Genomic DNA, 22,484 nt, shown 5'->3' on the forward strand with positions numbered 1-22,484 from the left:
GAGGTCCCATTTATCAGTTGTCTCTTTTGATATCTCATTAACCCTACCGACCATTAGACTTACATGCCAGTGACCACTAGAAAATATTGTTCTGTTAGCTTCATTGTTCAGCTCATCAATTTCTTCAACTGATTTAACAAGGTGAACAACTAGCAATTTCTCAATCTTTATTTTCTTGTCTAACTCCATAATAGCTCTCCTTTTAGCATGAAGACGCCTATACAAATCACTAGGTAAATCATCTACAACCTCAATCAAAACTTTCTTATAAATGCCAAGGTGTAGAATGATACTATTTTCTATGCTTTCATTTTCTTCATTGGTAAATATATCATATAGTTTGCTAACATTTGATAAATTTTCATCATCTATTATTTCATTCAATAGATTGTCAAGAGGAGGGATAACCTATTTTTCCTCCTTCTTAGGTGTCATTTTCTTTGCTGGGGGCCTCACTACCTGTTGTTTCTTTCTTGCCTTTTTAGGTGTAGGAGAGGGTACCGGTGATGGTTTTCTCTTCCTTTCTACTCTTTTAAACTCAGCTAGGATTTCACTTTCTAATGAAGTTCCAACCGGTGAGTTGTGAGCTTCTAGTTGTAACCCTTCCAAGTCACTTTCTTTGATACCGATGATATTCATTATGTTTTCCTTTATTTCTTTCACTTGTTTTGTTGCACTTCTGATATATTTCTCCCTTTTATTTCTCTGTTTCAGTGTTTGCACCCCACTTTCAATGGTTTCAGCATTACCAAACACCTTTTCCTCCGATTCTCTAGGGGCTTCAAGTAGGGCTTTGGTATATGTCTCAATAATGTTCACATTAGCCTCATAACCCATCTCTATCACCCAAACAGTTATAGGAAGAACTGCCTGCGTCCACAATTCATCTTTCTTGATTACAAAACAAATTTCTTTTTGATACTTGTCAACAATACTCTGAGGTAGCCTTTCCCTAGTCTTCATTTTAGCCTTGAATGCTTGGAAATACTCTATTATTTTGTTTTCCTTGTCTGTTCCCATGCCAATGAAGATATTCAATAGTTGTTTACCTACCAGTATGTCATAACCAAAGTCTTTCCTACCTATACCGGGGACCTCCTTAGTAAGATATAGTATTTAGGCATACAAGAAGATTGCCAAATATGAAGGTACCTTTCTTATCTCCTTTGATTTTCTTCAAATTATCAATTAACTCATCTTTCAACCACTCACATACATCTATTTTAGCATCATTGTTGACCATATCATATGCACTCTTGATACATAGACTAGAAATTGAGTTCAGTCAGTTAGCATGTGTGGCCTTATATCCCAATATTATGCTAATGAATCTAACATTGTCATCTTTCACATCATTAACTCTCAGGGATCTATTGTCATGGGTTGCACTAGTTAAAGTCATCACAGTGTTATTTGAAACTTTCTTAGTCTTATCTATCCTACTACCGATGGATGGTAAGCTAGTCACAACCCTAACTGCTTCTCTTGTGATCTTATGGATAGAGTCTAACCAAAAGAATTCTCCATGAACTCTACTGAGTACATTCCTCACAATTTCCTTAGGAAATTCCGAGATGTCCAGGATTTCCACAAAACCTAGTGTTTCAATAACCTTATGTTTTGGTTTTACAATTCCACTTTCATCACAAATCACATTTTTGTACATTTCATGATTTCATCTTAACCTAGTTCCTCAATATGGAAATGTATGTAAATTCTTGGGTCTTCTACATATGCAACTCCTTTAAGGATTTTAGAAAATGCACCTAGGGTATCATCCTATTTTTCTACTTTGGGAATAATCTTGAATACAAGCCTAGGGCGTTTAACCACTTCAATAATAGTAGGGTTTGCAATGAATTCAGGAGAAGAGGAGGAAGCCATTGATAAATACATTAATCTTCCTTTTAGGTTTGGATGCTTGAAAGATCTTTGCTTCACTTCTCGCTAAGAATGCCTTCGCTCAGGTTTTTCGTGCTCTTAGGAAATTTGAATGCTCGGTGAATGAAAAAGAGTGAAAAACACTAATTTATAATGTCTTTTCCCTCAACTACCATAATAAATGCCTATCAGTTAAGTGAAACTGAACACATCTGCCAGTAAAGAAGAAGTTCATCTTCTCAACAACAACCGAGGGTAAACTTGCATGATTTTGAATTTGATGCCATACCCCCAAAAGGTTTCAGTTCAGTTGGATGAAGAATCTCCTTCTGGTGGAGTAATACTTTGTTCTACCGGTGAAGGAATAGTCTCATCAACATTTTGATCTCTCTTTCTAATCCATTGTTTTAAAAATTATTGCTTTACCTCATCCACCTTCTCTTTTCCCTTCAAACTGGGTCCTTTGCTATTTGCTAGTGATGCCTTACTTCTATAAAATTTTGCAATATGTCCAATCTTGTTACAAGCATAACATGTCACATTGTTCTTTTGAATAGCCTTTCCATATCCTATGCCAGTATGTGTTCTGCATTAATTAGATAGGTGTCCAAATCTTCCACAAACATAACATCTTACATTCATTCTACAAGTTTCTAAATTATGACCAATTTTGTTGCATTTGGAACATTGACCAGTGGATGTATTAGTGTTCTGATAGTTTCTAGATCTACACTAATTTTCTCTGTGACCATACTTGTTACAGTTAAAACATTTTCCATTAAATTTGTAGGCATTAGGTTGTCTTACCGGTTTACTGTGATCATGATTGTTTACAGTACCGAAGCTTTCACCAACTTCAAAGCCAATTCCATTAGTGTCTCCATTAGGTCTCTAATTTTTTGGTATGTTATCAAGTTCTTCTGAACTTTTGTTGAATTTCTCTTTGTGTTGATTGCAGTAGCCAACTCATTTTCCAAGATTTGCTTGTCTCATAAGTTCAGTTTTGTCATTTTGTGTGTGCATCAAGTCTGTCTTCAACATATCATTTTGATGACTAAGTCTTGTATTTTCATTTCCAGCATCATTGAGTCTCCTAGTCAGGTCTTCTTCATTCTTCTTTCTGTCTTCAATGTCTTTACAAAATATCATAGTCATATCTTGCATCTCATTCTTCATAGCACTATTTTCTTGTCTCAACTTGTTCACAAGGTCATTAAGAGTTTCCTTTTCATCATCATCACTCTGCATCTTCTCATGAAGTTCTCTTCTTTTGTTTCTAGAAATAGTGAGATTCTCTTGAAGTCCTTGAATGAATTCCTGTGCAGTCTTCAGATCATCGTCAAGATTGATATTTTTCAACTTTTTTGCATCATAATCTGCAAGAACTATTTCCAATTGCTTTCTCAAGGTTTCCATTTGTACCGGTGTCAAAATCTCCCTCAACTAACCAAAAAAGTCAATCAAATTGAACTATAAACCTAAACCAAGTTGATGACTAACCATAAACCTAATTATACATTAGATCAAAATAAATCATATTGTATGCTAACCTTCACACTTTACCCTTTTAAACCTTAACCCTAACCTTAAACCTAATTCAAAATGAAACCAAATTAAAACCTAATCTTAACCAGATTCAACAAAAATGAACCCTATCCCTAAATATAAATGAACATTAAACCAAATTGATCCCTAACCCTAAATCTTATTGAACATTTTACTAAATTAAAAATTAAACATCAATTTAATTAAAGTAAGTGGGGCTTTGATTTTTCTATTACTTAACTTTATTACTAAAAAACTAGAGCCTCAATACCATTAAACTCTAACAATGATATAAACCCTAACTATAATCCTAAACCTAACCCTAAGCCTATGATATAAACCCTAAACCCTAGAAATAAGCCTAAAAATAACACTAAATCCTAAGCCTAATAACAATCATAACCCTAAACTTAGTCTTAAACCCTAAAACCAAACCCTAACCATTAACCCAACCCTAACAATGATCTTAACCCTTACTGCAATCCTAACCCTAACCCTTAACACTAACCCTTAGCCTAATATATAAACCCTAGCCCTAGACATAATGCTAAACATAACCCTAAATCCTAAGTCTAACCACAATCTTAACCCTATCCCTAACCTTAACCCTAACTATGATGTAAATCCAAACCCTAACCATTAGCCAAACCCTAAACATTAGCCTAACCCTAACCCCACGACATAAACCCTAACCCTACACATAAAACTAACCATAATTGTAAATCCTAATCATAACCACAATCTTTACCCTTACCCTAATTATGATGTAAATCCAAACCCTAACCATTAACCTAACCCTAACAATGATGTAAACCTGAACTATAACCCTAACTATCTATAAATTCATTTTATCACCTCAAAATTTGGTCACTAAATTTAACTACACTAACTCTTAGAATTAACCTAATATTGAACTATAGCTCTAAATAAAATTAAACCCCTAACCCTAATAGCAAACCAAAATGAACCCTAATCCCTGTTGAATTTGAAATTATTTTATGTCATGTCTTCCAATTAAATGTTGTGACGACTACTAGCTTATATATATTTAATAATATATATAGAATAAGCCAAGAGATATCCTTCTCAAGGGGCCTATTGCACTTTAAAGTTTATAAATTAATAAAAAAATAAGCGCCTCTAGAAGGACATCTCTTTGCTTATTCTATATATATTATTAAATATATATAAGCTAGCTTATTTACAATATATAGTATAATTATGTGACTAGATTAGGTATTATAAGCACAATAATGTATATCTGTTAGAATGTTGTACAATTATTAGCCCTCTCCATAAATCATAATTTTAATGTAAAGAAACAAACGCTATATTTCTTTGAGTTCCATTTTGAGGGAGATTAAAAAATCATAGAATGCTAAATAGGGAAACCTCAAAATCCTACAAATGGTTTATGAATCGGAAAATAGCATAGGAACTGGGATAAGGGGATGTTGACAGAGGAAAGAAAAAAAGGGGATTATTTACCAGGGAACATGGAAAAAGACTGAATTGAAAATTGTGAAAACCATTAGAAGGGAATCTTGCACAAGCAGAAAGCATGGTAAATAGTCCAATATATACCGAAGAAAACCCCTTTGATATTGACAGGTGTCAGATAAATCGTAATAAGAGACCACTCTTGCCTACTCCGATCAAATCTCCAAATAAGAACAACTTGAAAAAGTATTCAAAATTTACTACAGGACAGTCCTATAGCACTTGACTTTGCAACACATGTTAAGATATTTTCAATAATGAAGATTCTAAAGTAGCTGCGAAGTGTATTAGTACTGGCTTACATAAACGATAAAAAATAAATTGTTTTTTAATATTTCATGTATCGTGTTCATCAAGTGTCTGGTCATAATTTTCTCTTAGTCACGCATAAATTCTTAGGGAACAAACAATGTACTTTCATGTAAAATATTCATATGAGCAAAGTTCAAAGTTAGTGTGAACAATCAATGTATTTTCATGTAAAATATCAAAATGTTAAGTGGGTTGCAAGTTAAGTGGGTTTAATTTTGGAGGAATCTCTACGATTAAGTGTTTGAGTTGGAGAAGTATCAAGATGGGTGGACTTTGAGGAAAGCACTGGTCAATGAGACATAGGTTCTAGTGAGCGACTACTCATGAAGCACTGGTCAATGAATTTGATTCGAAACTTACACAAATAGCAATATCATAATTTGATTTGCTATGGAAAATATCTCCTACTTATCAATTCAAAATACTGTTTGCTCAAATTTGAATATATTACTTGTTTGTCCAAATAAAACTTATGATATATCAAAAATTAAAGACAATTAGAAACAACATGGGTTATCAAATTAAATCATAAAATCTAAAAAAATTGAATATAAACATCAATAATGGATAGTCCAAATAAAACTTATGATATATCAGAAATTAGAAAACATCATAAACAAGATGAGTTTATCAAATTAAAGCATTCAAATCTAAAAAGACTATCAATAGAGTAATTGAAAAAATGAGTGATTCCCAATTAAATTTTCAAATATTTCAAAAGCAGCATTATGTCCATATATCATAGCCACCACCCATTTGTTTAAGTGCAAAACCGAGACCTTTTTGGAGGGTCTAGAAATGAAATGCATTGCACATCAGTTTAGGTATGGAAGCAAAAGTTTAAAAATATAGCAACAAAGAAAGAATTCCTAATTATCACTAAATTCATAACTAAACATAGTATTCACTGGCTGCGAAAATTGGACTAGATAGGTGCTTTGAAAAGGCAGAGCCTCATGTTGAGACGTGATGATGTAAATAAGATACAACATGTTTTAGTTTATCCAAATTAATTATCTGCAATGTTACCATCAAATTTCCATGAAAGAACAATGCATTTATGGAAGCACTTACAAAAGAAATTGGAAATGGTAGTTGTGATTAAGGGAGACTGCTGGAAATAATCCGAACTTCCCCACCTAACATATCATGTCATATATCTTCCATATACATAGCCTATCCGCATACAGGACACAAACAAATCTTCATTAGATTTGGATGGATTATCATGTACTCTTCACCTATCTTTTCATCAGATCCAATGCTTTTTGGGCAGTTCAAATTATATTATTTTATATATGCCCTCTCCTCAATGTTGATTTTAGGCAATCATATGTTAATCTAGTTACTTGAATTATAATTAGATTATAATTCAACTGAGAATAAGCAAAAATAATAATAAAAGCACACAACACAATACACAAGTACCCTAGGAAAACCTTTCTTTTGGAGGAAAAACCCAGCATCAAAGATTCAGATCAGTTCCTTATTTATAAGCAAATTACATGAATGAGATTACTTATCTAATTGAGTGCCAATATAGGGCAGACTGAACCTAGTATATGCAGCTATAGTATATCTTCATATACAGCGCACCACCTTGCCCAACAAGTTGTCCAATGGATTCGCTCTCTAACATGCCAGATTGGTAAGGCTAACTACACTTTATAGGGATATTAGTTGTGTAGAATGAATCTTGTTTATATACAAGATTCATGCTCAAGTTTTTCCAAGTCCGCTTGTGCCAAATTCCCTTTATTTTACATATTTAATTTGCACTTTTGGCGCCCAAATTTGGGGCCTACATAACTTGTAAGTTGAGGCACAGTTCCTTTAAACCACACGTTACATTTGGGCCTATCCCTATTAGACATAAATTTCTTTAACCTTATTACAATAAGATAATATTTTAATTTCCACATGGCATAACTAAAATATGGTCCAAACTAGCTAATGATTTCAACACTCCCTCTTAGCTAGAGAGGACTCTATCTAGTCTCAAAGTGACTACCACCATGACTACTCCTATGGACGAAAAAAATAATATGTTCACCATAGCTACTCCCAAAGGGTGAAAGAACTCATTATGAAATTTCTTCCATGATACCCACCATACCTACTCATACCTACTCATAGAGGGTGGGTCCACCATGCCTACTCGTAGAGGGTGGAACGAGGGCTTTCACCTCAAACTTCTCCTAGAGAAGAATGCATCACCACAATGCCTACTCCTAGAGGGTAGATCCACCATACCTAATCGCAGAGGGTGGAACAAAAAACCATTACACAAAAGATGAGTCTTCCTCTAAAGCCAAAAAAAATTGGCTCCCTCTGAGCTTGACAAGCTCTCTCTGAAGCTAATGATGTCAAGCTCCCTCTGAAGCTGATGATGTCAAGCTTCCTCTAACATTTCCTCCTTTTAGAAAAGGAAGTCTTGATTTGACCTTTGCTCCTCCTGAGATGTCCCTATGCCAACTTTTGCAGAGGAAGCAAGAGGAGTGGACGTGAATTTGCAATCCCAAGCAAAATGACCATACTTGTTATACTTAAAGCACTGGATGTGAGATAAGTCCTTCTTCCTTTTCTTAGGGGTGGCATCTGAATCTGTGTCTCTATCCCACTTCCTTCCTTTGCCTTTAACCATATGCGAAGCAAGGACTTGATTGTCTACATCATAATGATCACGCTCAATTCCTCTTGCTATCAATCATGACTCTTCTTGTTTGCAATCTTCTCTCAAACGATCTAACTTGGGAAGATCTGGTCTCGCACTGATTCCTTGAATGTAAGACTCCCAAGATGTCAAAAGACCATTAAGTGCAAGAATGGTCAAGTCGCTATCATCAACAACCTTCCCAATGGATGAGAGCTGATCTCTCAAATAAGAAATCCTCATGAAGTATGCTATGACAGATTCACCTTCCATCATCTTGGTGTGATGAAGTTGTTGCTTCAAAGCTATGACACTACTGGCATTGTTGATTTTGTACATCTCTTCCAATGTCTTGAATATTTCGATGGCAGTCTTCAGCTTGGAGATGATAGGTACAATATGATCCTTCACGGAGTCAACTAGAATTAATAATAAAAAATATACATTCACCAAAACATTATAATATTCTAATAATAACTAATAACTATTACAAGACATTTCTTACCATTATTATATCATCCCTTGTTCTTCAAATGTACTTATCACAATAATCGATAATCATGTAATCCCTTTCCCGAGTCTCCTAAAAACTGCTAAAGCTTGATGTTCGGCTCGAACGAAATCATCTTCCGGTTAAAGTTATTACTTTTACAGGGAGGAAGGCGTTGCCAAAACCTTTCCCTTAAATTATATGCAAAAACCATTGCACTTCCATCTCCCATTAGACCGCTGAAGCACAGGTAGTCACCCACACAAACGCACTCTCGCTCCCAGAAATCTGCATCATCGTGAAAGAGGGCTCATTGTTAATGGGATTCAAAGCAAAAAAAATTAGAGAACGGGTTCATTCAAAAATTTGATAATGGGATTCAAAACAAAAAAAAATTGGAGAACGGGTTGCTTCAAAAAGCAGCAACCCCTGCCCTGCACGTGCTAAATCTCTCACATTGTCTCCCCTGAGATTTGACAGAAAAGAGAGAGGAATGGTCATCCATTTTTTCCCAGAATAACAAAACATAACAAAACATATTTTCATATCTTAAATACATCTTCAAAGTATTTATATTCAAATTGTTATTGTTAATAGATAGATACTTCAAGGTTGATATCTCTCAACATTTTTACATAGATGTATTTAAGATACATAGTGTGCTGGAGTAAATAGTTTATATTATTTATAATTTACTTAATTTTAACTTAGGTAACACAATTTATTAGGTAGATGGATAATGTAAAATGATACTAGGTCTCAAACTTCTTTAGGTTAAGGCATATGTCTAAACCTTGTCCACTTTTCCACTATGCTCTTACCTATTTAAGCAAGGAAGCTTGTACATTTGTACTCACCACTTAACTCATGGGTTGGGTGGAAAGACCTACATTGTGTTGAGCCCAAACTCTTGTAGCTCCTTCCTATTTTGGGGGTTTTCATTATTTTTAAGTTTTGAGGTAATGGATCATCTTGGTTAATTGATGAGACCCTACAAATTTGCAACATTTTTTCTAAATTTGTTATATTAGTCAAATGCATATCTATTTGAGACCAAGATCATGTTGTGGTGGACCAAGTTTACAATGATTGATGGTAGGGTGATTGGTTTATTTAGCAAGCCCAATTAATTTGAGGGAGCCTATTATGGATCAAGTGCCATTGTGATGGGTTGGTATTGCATATCATTATGGTTGACAATGTTTAATATTGCAAATAATTAATTAAATTTTATTTAATTAATTATGCCCTGTATCCAATCTAATTAATCTATTAATTATATTCCCTTTCTGACCAAAGTTTAATTTATTCTAATAAATAAATTGCACCTTATCTCACTAATCAGTTAACCCTTTGAGTCACATTAGTTAATTAATTTTTAATTAATTACCTATCATCCTAGATTCCTAAAAATCATCCTAGTAATCCCACTCATCAAACTAATTACTCCAAGCTTGATCTTCATTATATTTTTCTCTAATTTTTAATTCACCTTACCTACCTCTAGATCCACATGTTACAACCTTCTTAAATGACTTGCATACACAAGTCATTTTAAAGACTCCACCTAACTCATTAACCAAGGGTGTTCACACATGTGTGAGGATAATCTTCCCCATAGAGCCATCCTCCAATTTCCCTCTTCATCCATTTGTCAATTCTCTCTTCTTACTCCTCTTCCACTTTGCCACTTTTGCCTCCACTTTGCCACTTTTGCCTCCACTTTTCACTCTCTTATTCTTCCCAAGATGTGCTCACAAATGTAAGAGCACACCTTTCTCTCTTCTCCATGACAAGTGTTCTTCCCAAAATCCTTTACCTTGTTACACTTTTCACAAGGCTACAAATCCAAGCTACCTCGTCTATTCATACTCTATACTATCCCTCCATTAACCTTCAATCCTAACCTTCCAATTCAAATCCAAAAATCTATAAATTAGAGTCTCCTCCATTCCACATCCAACAATTTATGATTGTGTTATGTTGTTGAATTAATCTCTTGTTGTACAACTAAGGATATCCACATATCAAAATCTAAAGAGAAAATCAAACATGGAGAAGGGTGCTTCCATTTCTAGCTCAATCTAGGGAGTACTTAAGGTATGAGCTTAGTTTTTCATTAGTTCTAGATGTTTAACTATTATGCAAGGGCTTACACCTTTTGTGGATTTCATTCAAGAACACCTAGTGGAACCCACATCCTTTGATACTAATATTGGAATTTTGAGTTTTTTGAATTTATAGGTCACAAACTACATTTTAGTGTCTTCAATTATGCATCAACATCTCTGCTTGCGGAACATCTCTGTATTTTTACTATAGATGGCTTTTCTACAAGACTAACATGCTCATTTTGAGATTTTAAGCTAAAAATTAAATTTATCTTCAGCGAGTTATCATCACCTAACTCTCTGTCTACTGCAGAGGATATTTGGTGCTAACTAGCTTTGTGGTTGCAGATTGTCTTTGAGCTAACTATGTTTTTCCAATGTCCAGAATGACATCTACATCTTTGTTTCACCATCTCTTATATTGGGCATGTGTGACTGTGCAACAACATCTCCACAAGTATATGTCCATTACAATGTTTGTAAAAATTATAAAAAACAATAGGATTTGTTTTCTAGTTGTAGCTTTCTAGTTTTTGTAGTTCAATGTTTGTGCCTACACATTGATAGCTTTGCCTATGCTAGGTCTTGTCCTTTTATTCTACTTTCCTGGTAACACTAACCATTTGTTGAAGATCATATTTGAATACTGACTCATGGTATTGCAAGTCCTTTTATATTTTTCATTACATTTAGTAACACAACTTAAATAGGAGGCTAAACTATTCATCATTATTTTCATTGTTATAATATTTGCACATACTGGTAACCTAGGAAGGGAAATAAACTATTATTTTATTTTCTCTTTCATCATAGTTGCATATCATCTTCAATATTAGTTTAGCATCACATAGCATAACAAGGGAGGTTAATATACTTTGTTTTTCATATTTTCAAAAGGTAGTAGGTGTATGCTCTTCCCTTGCAGAAGCTTAGGTGATAAAAAACCAAGCCTACCTTCTATTGTTGTGTTTATTTAGGATCCCAAATAATGTGAGTAATTTTACTTTCATATTTTATGGAGTTCCAAGAAGAACACTCACATTCTTTTTGTAGAGGCCCTACCTTGTGAAGATCACCTTCCCTCACAAGGGAACAACCTAAAATGATGTTTTCTTCAATCTGCTATATAAATTATTGAGACTAAAGTCAAGATCTAATCGATATTAGCCCTTTTTGTATGGTGCCAATCTAAAAGGGGAATTGCACACATTTATGTGAGGTATATAAGGTACCCAAGTAAGGTTATTTAGAGTCTTGAGTGGCTCATTGGATGCTCACAAGGTTTTGATCCCCCGATTGGCAACTAGAAACCTTTGTGCATAGAATCCACCCTTTAGCTTGACCAAACATAGTGATGATTTTTAGTGCAAGGGCATAGTTGGTTTTTCTCCCAAGATACTCATCATAAGGCTCCCTTGAGATGAGACCAAAAATCCTTGGCTTAGCATAAGCTATATGTATTTTTCCGAGGAGAGGATGATTGGGTTATCCTTCTAGACTATGAGGACCCTACCTATCTTCTCTTGAAAAGACAAAAGTACACACACCCATCTATGTTTCCATACACTTACATCAACAAATATTCCAAGATGTGGGCTCAAATCATTACATGAGCTTTGACCATAAGATGTGCTAATGTGCTTGAAGTGTTTTTATATGTGCTAAGACCAATCAGATTGGCTTCAAGGAGCCCTCGCCAATCCTACCTTGATCAATCCTCTAAAATTAGTGCAAGCTTCCCAACTTCCCATCACCACATATGCATACCAATATATTTGTTCTAAAATTTCACTCACTTTTAATTATCATATTCCCACAACAGAAAATTAAAATCGTGCCTCCTCCATCACCAACAATCTGTCAATCCCCAAATTAGTGACTTGGAAAAAGAGCTTAAAAACATGAGACACTTACTCAAAAGCATTAATGATTGAAATCAAAAGGAAGCTTATACATTTAAAGAAATATATCCACACCCCTTTGGTAAATCAATTTTCATGGCTCCTTATCCTCTTGACTTTGAGATTTTAAAAGTTGACACATACAAGGGAAAGAGATACCCTAGGGAACATGTCAAAGAATTATTCATCTATTTCCAAGAGGTCTCTTATAGTGACATCTATCTAAGATGATTATTCCCTAAGAGCCTAGGAGATCCTGCCCTTACATGGTTTTCTAATTTGCCACATGGATCCATCACATCATTCCTTGATTTGGCTAAAAAATATGTGGCCCATTAGAGGTATCACATTAAAAATGATGTGTCCATGATGGATTTATCTAATACAAAACAAAGGAATGCGGAAACTTTTGCTAATTTCTTGCAGCAATGGCATCATCTTGTCAAGTGATGTCCTTGGGATATCCCCAGAGCACATGAAGTAGAAATGTTTATCCACAATCTTGTTCCTAATATGTCCTTTCATTTGCACAAAAAATATCTTGAAGACAATGATGAAGTTACTAAGAAAGGCTTAGCGATAGAGAGCACATAAATTGAACAAGGTGTCATCAAACACTATCAAAAGGAATCTCATAATTCTTCCTCCAATGATAAGCCTATTTTTTGGGCAAACAATAAAAGTTAGTGAATGATGATGTGGCCAATATAAAACATGTGCAAACCATTAAAATACCCTCAATTCCCTATCAAAACCAACTCCACCTCCCAATCCCCCATGTCACCAAAGAAAACCAAATCCAATACATCAATTATAAACTAACCTTGTGGCCAAGTAATCAAGCCAAGCATGAGTACACACCTCTTGCTCAACCTATTGATGTTGTTTTTCAACAACCTGTTAAGTCCAATATGGTACAATATCTTATTACATGAATGGGAATCAAAATAAGCCCACATGGTACAATGACAATAAATATTATGGATACCACCATGTCAAAGCTCATGATACTAAGAAGTGTATGAAATTAAAAAAATGTATTACGGACCTAATCAATAGAGGAGAATTTGAAGCAGTGAGGACTAAGCCAAACATGTCTAATGAAAACAAAATTTATCAAGAACCCTTTCCAAAATATGATAAGGGGAAAGCTTCATCATGTCACATTATTTCCTATGATTACATAAACACCATATCGCCAACTCTCTTGTTAGTTGTATAGAAGCAATTGATGGTCATGTCAATACCATCACCCTATAAGGAGTAGATAACCATATAACACCCCAAATGGGGAAAGTCATCCTTCAAATAGAATCCACTACCTCTATTGACAGTAATGTTGCTACTCACTGAGGGAGAGTCACTATCCAAGGGGATCCTCCTCCACCATCATCCTTTGATGCTCCATCCATATCATGCTACAATATCCTTGACCATTTGAGAAAAAATATTACATAAATTTCTATAATTAGCTTCTCAAATCGACACCTATCCATAAATAAATCCTTGAAAATATTTGCTTGAGTCATGTCCTTGACAACATCAATGCTTTACAATTTTAACCTTTAATAAAAAATATTTCCACCCAACATCATCTTGTCTGTACCTCCAAATACGTCCCATCTATTGATCCATCTCATAATCACCCCCTCCATATTGAAGCTACTATACATAAACCTAAAATCAAAACGGTCCTTATAGACTATGGATCCGGTCTAAATTTGTTTACATATAAGTTAATAAAAAAATGGGATACCCCGAGGACATTATTAATGTTCAAAAGGAAACCTCACAATTAAATTATATAATTATGTCGAAAGGGTCTCTAAAGGAACAATCACATTGCTACTTCAAGTGGTTCCCACAGTAGTAGAAATAACATGTCATGTTTTGGATTTTAATCTCCCATATAACATCTTCGCTGACTGACACCTCTAATTTCACCTCCACTGCCACATAAATTCATATCAAAGACAAAATCATTGACAATGGGTGTGGATAGAGTTGATTCGTAGAGATATGAGCAATACAAGAAAATATTATAAGTAATGTTTAATCATGAAGAATAAAATTTAGAACATCTTATATATTTATTTTGCATAAATTTTGAAGAATATAATATAAAATTAACACCTTTGAGACATTAATTATAGTACAAGTCATTATATCAAGTTTGAGAATTACTTAAATTTTTAGAGGCTATATTATAAGTTCACAAAGATAAATGAATAGTGTGGATTATGAGATATTTTTTTAAAGAAGAATAATGAAGTGTAATTTAAACTTATCCATGATGTTCACTTATTTCATGATTTAGTTTCCATAAAAGAAAAAATAGTTTTATCTTAGCAATGTGCACACACACATATGTGATATAACTTCATTTAATGAATACTGCTTATTCTTAAAATTGGAATATCAACTATTTCCATTACAAGTCCATCTACTTGTTAAGACCTTGAATTAGACATCATTGCATAGGATGATTTTTTAATAAACTTACTAGAAATTTGGCATACACATTAAACATATAGCCAATTGGCATATAAATGATATGGTGTTTATCATCATTCTTAGAATAATTTGTCATATTATTGTATTAAGAGAATCAATCACTAGATTCATAATGATGTTTATATGTGTGTGAAAAATGGATAGTTTTATGCCTTCAAGATTTTATGCCGTCTTGAAATTTATCTTATGAATTATAGAATCTTCTTTGGATTGTGTTGAAAATCTTGTTAAGTCTCATGGTGGAGAATGATCTTGAATCATTGAGTTGATAACAAATAGAAAACTATTTCTAGTACATTAATTTACTACTCAAACATACTACTCTTTTCTATATTACTTCGCTAGTAATGTTCTCATCCATGGCAGGTTCTAGAATTCGATTTCGTTTCATGTGCTTATGTAATTAGTATTGTGTGTCTTTAATCTATAGATATAAATAACTTATTATATTCAAAATCCTTATAATTAATATAATGTACCTTTGATATATCTTAATTTGTGTAATTTTTTGAATTATGTAAATATTTAATTTTGATGGACATCACACTATCTAAAAATTTCACAAGAAAAGAAAAAAGAATAATGACATGAAATCCTAATCACAAAGCATCAAACTTTGAATTATTTCTTTGTCCTCAAAACTAACATTCAATAAGAAAATAAAAAATTCCTTGGTTTGACCTTCAGGGTAAATACTATCTTATGTTCTTCATGATATACTAATTTTTTATCATAAGTTTCTCTCCAATTCACATAACTCAATTAACTAGTCATGTTTTAAGTGTCTAAATCATCTTCAACTTCATGAATATGGTATATAGCTATATCCAAATTTATATTTATTATCTACTACAGTCATCATATATAAAAGGTTAAGTTTATTCATAGGGGTTATTATTATGGCCAAAATTATAAGCTTCAAGTTGTCATCCAACCTTATTTTATTTTATTATAGATTTCTTTTAATCATGTTCATCACATTTGTGTCTTGGGATTGAACTTAAAATCTTCCATTTTGGTTGATTCTTGAAGATTAGAAATAAAACTATCTTTACATTCATACAAATTTATTTGTATTACGTGCAAATACACTTTTAAAAGCAAAGATAATAATTTTTAAAAATTTAAAAAATCTCTACAAAGTGAGTTTATAGATTTAAATTGTTAATTATAATGAGTAATCAGAATTTTAAATGATTTTTATTTATATAACCTTATTTTAGAATATGGAAATATTTTATATGTATTATAATGCAACTCTCAAACCCTAACATTACTACCTTATCCTTGTTATGTTTAAGTTTGCATCACTTAGAAATCAATAATTTTCTATATAACATGAATTATATTCATATTATATAGATGATTGTATCAACTTCAAAGATAATGTAAGGACTGATAGATAAAAGAGGATATGAATATGCACCTTAAACGTTAAAATAAAATTATCACATATTATGCAATAAATTAATAATTTTATGAAATGAAATAAAATTATGAAAAGAATACATATTCAAAGTCTGTAATTTATTTCATTTAAAAATAATATAAATCAAGTTTCTACCTCTTAAAAAAATCTATATATATTTATCTAATTTTATCAATTGCATGACCTCAAAATCTATTAAAATAAGCATCTAATTTATAGAAAAATCCATACACTATCTATTTAATAACAAACAAAAAAACACATTCAATGAACAAACCATCTTATATATTAAAAGTAAATAATAATTACCAACACATCACCATAATCATGTAATCCCTCCTCTCCAACACATATCACCATAATCTTGTTATCCTTCATTCTCCCAAATTTCCTAAGAGCTGAAAGAGATTGAACTTCGAGTTCGAATGACATCATTCGTTTATTGTACGGAATCTTACAAGGAGGAAGGTGTTGCCAAAAATCTTCCTTTAAATTATATGCAAACACGCTCTCAGCACCATTATGTAGTGATCTGTAATTAAGGCTAAATAAAATTATGCTTAATTTAAATTACAGATTTTTCCCAATCGTAAACAGAATTACATGGTTATGATTTTCAACCATTCAAATTACAAAAGCTAAGCTCACTTAATCCATTGCACAACTTAATAATGTTAAATAATAACTTAAAGAAGAAATTGAAAAATCAACGAATAAAAGAGAATTAGAAGATAAAAGAGAGATCACAAGCTTGATAATGGAGTTCACTCAATATGAGCTACATCTCTGGGTCCGCTTCTCAATGTAGGACCACTTTATTGATGACGCCAAGCATAAATCACCTTATTACATCATCCAAGCTTCAAACTTGCAACATCTCTCACAGTCTCCTCACACACCTAAAGACACTTGTGTACTCTTCTTCACGGGCTAGGCTTCAATTGCCTCAACCCAATTGCACTGGAGAGTATTACAATTTAACAAATGCCTTTGTGCTTACAAAAATCATGAAGACTCTTGTTCTCCAATTTGTTTTCAAGAGAAATTCTAAATTCTTCTCACAATAAAAATTTGACTGATTTTACAATCCAAACACTCCCAGTTATATACAATTTCATATGCTAAAATGGGGTTAAAACAATAATATTTTACAAATATTCCATACACCCTAATTCAAGCCTTATAATCTTTTAATAATGGCTTAAAATATTATAACATGGGCTCTCCTTAATTTCGGATTTGTATGGTTTAATTATTGTTTTGATCTTCTGTAAATGAAGGGCTTGGGCCCTACCTCCACGGACTGCCTTTATTTCCAAACAAAATTTGTTTTAAGGCTATGCAGAAGCACCAATTGTGAGGCATGAACAGTAAGTGGGAGGTTGGTGGTTTGAACTGCCACCTCCTTAATATAGCCTTCATTACTTTCAATAGCAACTTGACCCCTATCATATCTAAGGAATCCGCTTGCTCTTAGCGGTTGAGAGAAAAAGTAGAGAGGAAGGGTCAAGTCTTCTAGATCCTCCCAGATCATTCCTCCCAATTGAGAAGCTTTTGGACCTCCAAAAGGTCTATTTTATGTACAATTTGAGCTAGGGAAATGTAACCCCACTTGCCCAGTATCATTTGTCCTTCCTGCTGAAAGCTTGAACATCTAACCCATCACAAACACAAAGAATTATGAGATAGCTTTGCTGATACAATCAACTACATGTTCATCGATATTCACTATCACATTCATCATCCACATAGACATAACTAGGAGAATAACAAGTACCAGTACTGAATACACTGATGTGAAGGAAATAGTATCAACATTCAGAATCTCCTGAACAAGAGCATTATTAGAAGTTGAAACATTCAAACCCTCGGTTACCACCTCTGGCTAAAGGCCTGACTCTTCTTGCAAGTGATCCTTATATTGTGTTGTTTGTGACACCACATCATGTTTCAAATTTCCATGCTTGGTATCACTAGTTGTTATAGACATAAGGGTTAAAGCATTGCTTGCATTTACAATCATTTTCAAATGTCTTGTTTTTTCAAGAGACTTGTCACGTTTCATGTGGTGAGCTTTTACACTGAATTCGAGTCCATCTTTAATCAAATGATACCTATTATGTTCCCTGTAGAAAATGGCTTTTCTATCATACAAATAAGGACTGCCTAGAACCATCCCACAGATGTCAAGGGGAATTACATCTAACTCTACCTCATCTACAAACTTGGATGTGATTGCAAATTGGAGTTTACATTGTTTTGATAGATGTAACCGAGCATTATCATGTGCCCAACCCAATGGATGTGGCTTAGGATGAGGTGTTATTTTTAATCCCAATTTCTTAACAACTTGTTCAGAGATTAAGTTCACTTGTGATCCACTATCTATGAGTGTATCAATTTTACTTTGATTTGAAATAGCCCTTATATGAAACAATTCATTCCTTTTACTTTCAACAGAGACCTCATTACACTTCATGGAAGAAGTATGGGAATTGGTATTAGCAATGGGAACAATGCCTTTTATACCCACAATTGTTATCTTGGATTCATCACTAGATTCTGAACCAAGGTCTTGCACGATAGTTGTGGTCTTTTGCTTACCCTTTTGATTCTTGAACCACTTGGGCTTTTTATTAGGATGCAATTTCCAACATTTTGCATCTTCATGCCCTTCCCTTTTGCAATGTGAGCAATAAGGCTTGTCCTCCTCTTTCTTCACAAATATTGTTCGCTGCATTTTCTCCTTCCCTTTCTTGCTCTCTTTGTGTAAACTGGACTCCATGAAAAGACTATCATGGCTATTCCTTGAGCCTGTTTCAAGATGAATGGCTTGCACACTAACTTCATCAAGGTTAGTTGGATTAAACATAAGTATTGTATGTCTCAAATTGTCATGCAATCCACCTATATACTTTAACAAAGTTTCTTGCGTGTATAAAGGAATGTCCAAAATTAAAGCTCTTTTCCTAAACTCCTGTGTATATTCCTGCACACTTTGTCCTTTCTCTTGCCTTAATGATTGCCAATTCATTACTGCTTTTTGCATATGACCTAATGGATAAAATTGTTTCTTAAGTGTAGCTGTAAGCTCAAACCAGGAAGAAATTATTTTACCATATCGGCTAAGATCTTCCTGAGTTCTACTCTCCCACCATATTAAGGATGTGCCTCCTAGGCGAAGAGTGGCTAACTGGATCTTTGAAGCATCATCAGTAAACTTCTGAATCCTACAATAAACTTCAACTTGTTTTATCCAATTATCAAGTTTCTCTACATCCACTTCTCCATTATAGTTTGGCAATTCAAATTTAACATCAAGCTTTAACAAAGGTGAATTAGACTCGGACTGTACAGGTTGTTTTTTCTTGGGGGAAGAAGTAGAAGAAGAATATTAAGAAGATGAAGAAGATGAAGATGAAGAATATGGGGATGGAGGTTCATGAGGGTCACTACCACCTCCTACTCCTTTGTCTTTGACGTCTTTCGAAGGGGATTCACCTTCCTTCTTCTTCTTTTTGTCTTTTCTTTCCTTTTTCTTCTGCCTATCCTTGTACAACTCTTCCACCATCATCTTCATGTCTAGGAATGCTTTACGAAATTTTTCTTCATTCTCAAAGAGTTCAGGATTAACATGTTTCCCTTCTTCTAATTGTGCCATGGTTGATCTTCGAGTAACTCGCCTCGATCCGATCTCTAGATTAAATTCTTCAAGTGCACCTTCGCCTTGCTTTAATTTCAACCTGGTTAACATCCACCACTTGCAATTTTTTTTCTGTTAAACTGCTCTAATACCACTTGATATGAAATTAAGGCTAAATAAAATTGTGTTTAATTTAAATTACAGATTTTTCCCAATCGTAAATAGAATTACGTGGTTATGATTTTCAACCATTGAAATTACAAAAGGTAAGCTCACTTAATCCATTGCACAACTTAATAATGTTAAATAATAACTTAAAGAAGAAATTGAAAATCAATGAATAAAAGAGAATTAGAAGATAAAAGAGAGATCACGAGCTTGATAACGGAGTTCACTCAATATGAGCTACGTCTCTGGGTCCGCTTCTCAATGTAGGACCGCTTTATTGATGATGCCAAGCATAAACCACCTTATTACATCATCCAAGCTTCAAACTTGCAACATCTCTCATAGTCTCCTCACACACCTAAAGACACTCGCATAATCTTCTTCATGGGCTAGGCTTCAATTACCTCAACCCAATTGCACTGGAGAGTATTACAATTTAACAAATGCCTTTGTGCTTACAAAAAACATGAAGACTCTTGTTCTCTAATTTCTTTTCAAGAGAAATTCTAAATTCTTCTCACAATGAAAAATTGACTGATATTACAATCCAAACACTCCCAGTTATATACAATTTCATATGCTAAAATGGGGTTAAAACAATAATATTTTACAAATATTCCATACACCCTAATTAGAGCCTTATAATCTTTTAATAATGGCTTAAAATATTATAACATGGGCTCTCCTTAATTTCGGGTTTGTATGGTTTAATTATTGTTTTGATCTTCTGTAGGCATGAACAGTAAGTGGGAGGTTGGTGGTTTGAACTGCCACCTCCTTAATATAGCCTTCATTACTTTCAATAGCAACTTGGCCCCTATCATATCTAAGGAATCCGTTTGCTCTTAGCGGTGGAGAGAAAAAGTAGAGAGGGGAGGTCAAGTCTTCTAGATCCTCCCGGATCATGTAGATTGCTGAAGCACAGGTAATCTCCCACACAAGTACACTTCCGATGCCACCAATCTCTGTCGAGATATTGAGGGAGCGACCGTGGAGGCATTCTAACAAACTCCGTCCAATTCCAAACCAACTTATCTTCCTCGTCCTGAAATAACTCCCAGATAACAATACCAATCCTAAATGGTAAAGTTCTGTCAAAAAAGGTAAGCGCCATGAATGATGGGTCAGTTATGTCAAGCGCCGGAATAAGTGTAGTGAATGGGCCAATCCGCTTTACTTTCTCGTGAAAGATCCCCAGCACAAGATCCGACGAACCATATGAAACAATATAAACAAAACACACACTTAGATCTTGAACCATTTGACGGGGTAATGGAGCTACTGTAGCAGGGCTAATTAAACCCTCATCTTTAATATTGTAACCCACTATAGTGGTAGGCAGCATTGCCCTCCAGAAAAGGACGCCATTGCACTCAACCATTTCATTACGCATTACATCAGACCCAGTTTCCCCTGCAAATTGAAACTTAATCTTCCATGCATCTTGAAAATAGTGGTAGATCTGAAAGGAAAAAAATTCTGAGTTTGAGCAAACTACCAATTTCGGTTCCTTGTTTCTTCACTGTACAATATGGATAAATCTTTGAGTCAAATCTATTTCTATCTCTGCGTAATATCTCATAAGGGGATTGCAAACAAATAACTGCGAAGCAGGGTTTCTTTAAAGAGCAGTAACTCCTGCCCCCACCTTGATAAATTTCTGATATTGTGTCCATCAAGATTTGGGAGAAAAGAGAGAGGAATGGGCGCCATTTCTGTGCAGAGAAGCAGTAAGCCATGCAGTCCCAATTTCCACACTGTTGTTGACCGCAGATGAGAAGCCATGGTTTTTGGGTGGGCAGTAAAGACAGAGAACTTTGCGAAGACAGAATCGAATTCCATTCCTTACAGACTATGCGAGAGCTGCAGATTAATTTGATTGAAATCTTTTCAAATATCAATTCCTTTATATCCGAGGAAGCTTAAATATATCACACTGCTCTGCATCTCCTTCAACTGTTGCAATCGATACTCTCTCCATTTGTTTCAGCTCCCAAGCTTCCCAGCACTCAATGGCTTGTATTCTTGAAACCCTTGATTAAGTATATGGCTTGTATTCTTGAAATCCTTGATTAAGTATATATTTATATGCCTTTGAGATGGGCTACTTACCTAATTGCCGCGTTATTATTGGAATAAGAGCAGCCGACATGGAGAAAAAAAATTAAAATAAATAAGATAAAAATTATCATGGCCATCTTCAATGTATGAGAGCTAATTCTTTTTAATTTGGTGTCGCCCAAGAACGATCTTATTAAATTTTAACACGGAAGGTTTATAACTTTAGAAGGATGAGCTGCGTTTTAAAATGCAAAACGATTGGAATTGTTTTGGGCC

This window comes from Cryptomeria japonica, chromosome 3 (assembly GCF_030272615.1).
Source record: "Cryptomeria japonica chromosome 3, Sugi_1.0, whole genome shotgun sequence".
NCBI lineage: Eukaryota > Viridiplantae > Streptophyta > Pinopsida > Cupressales > Cupressaceae > Cryptomeria > Cryptomeria japonica.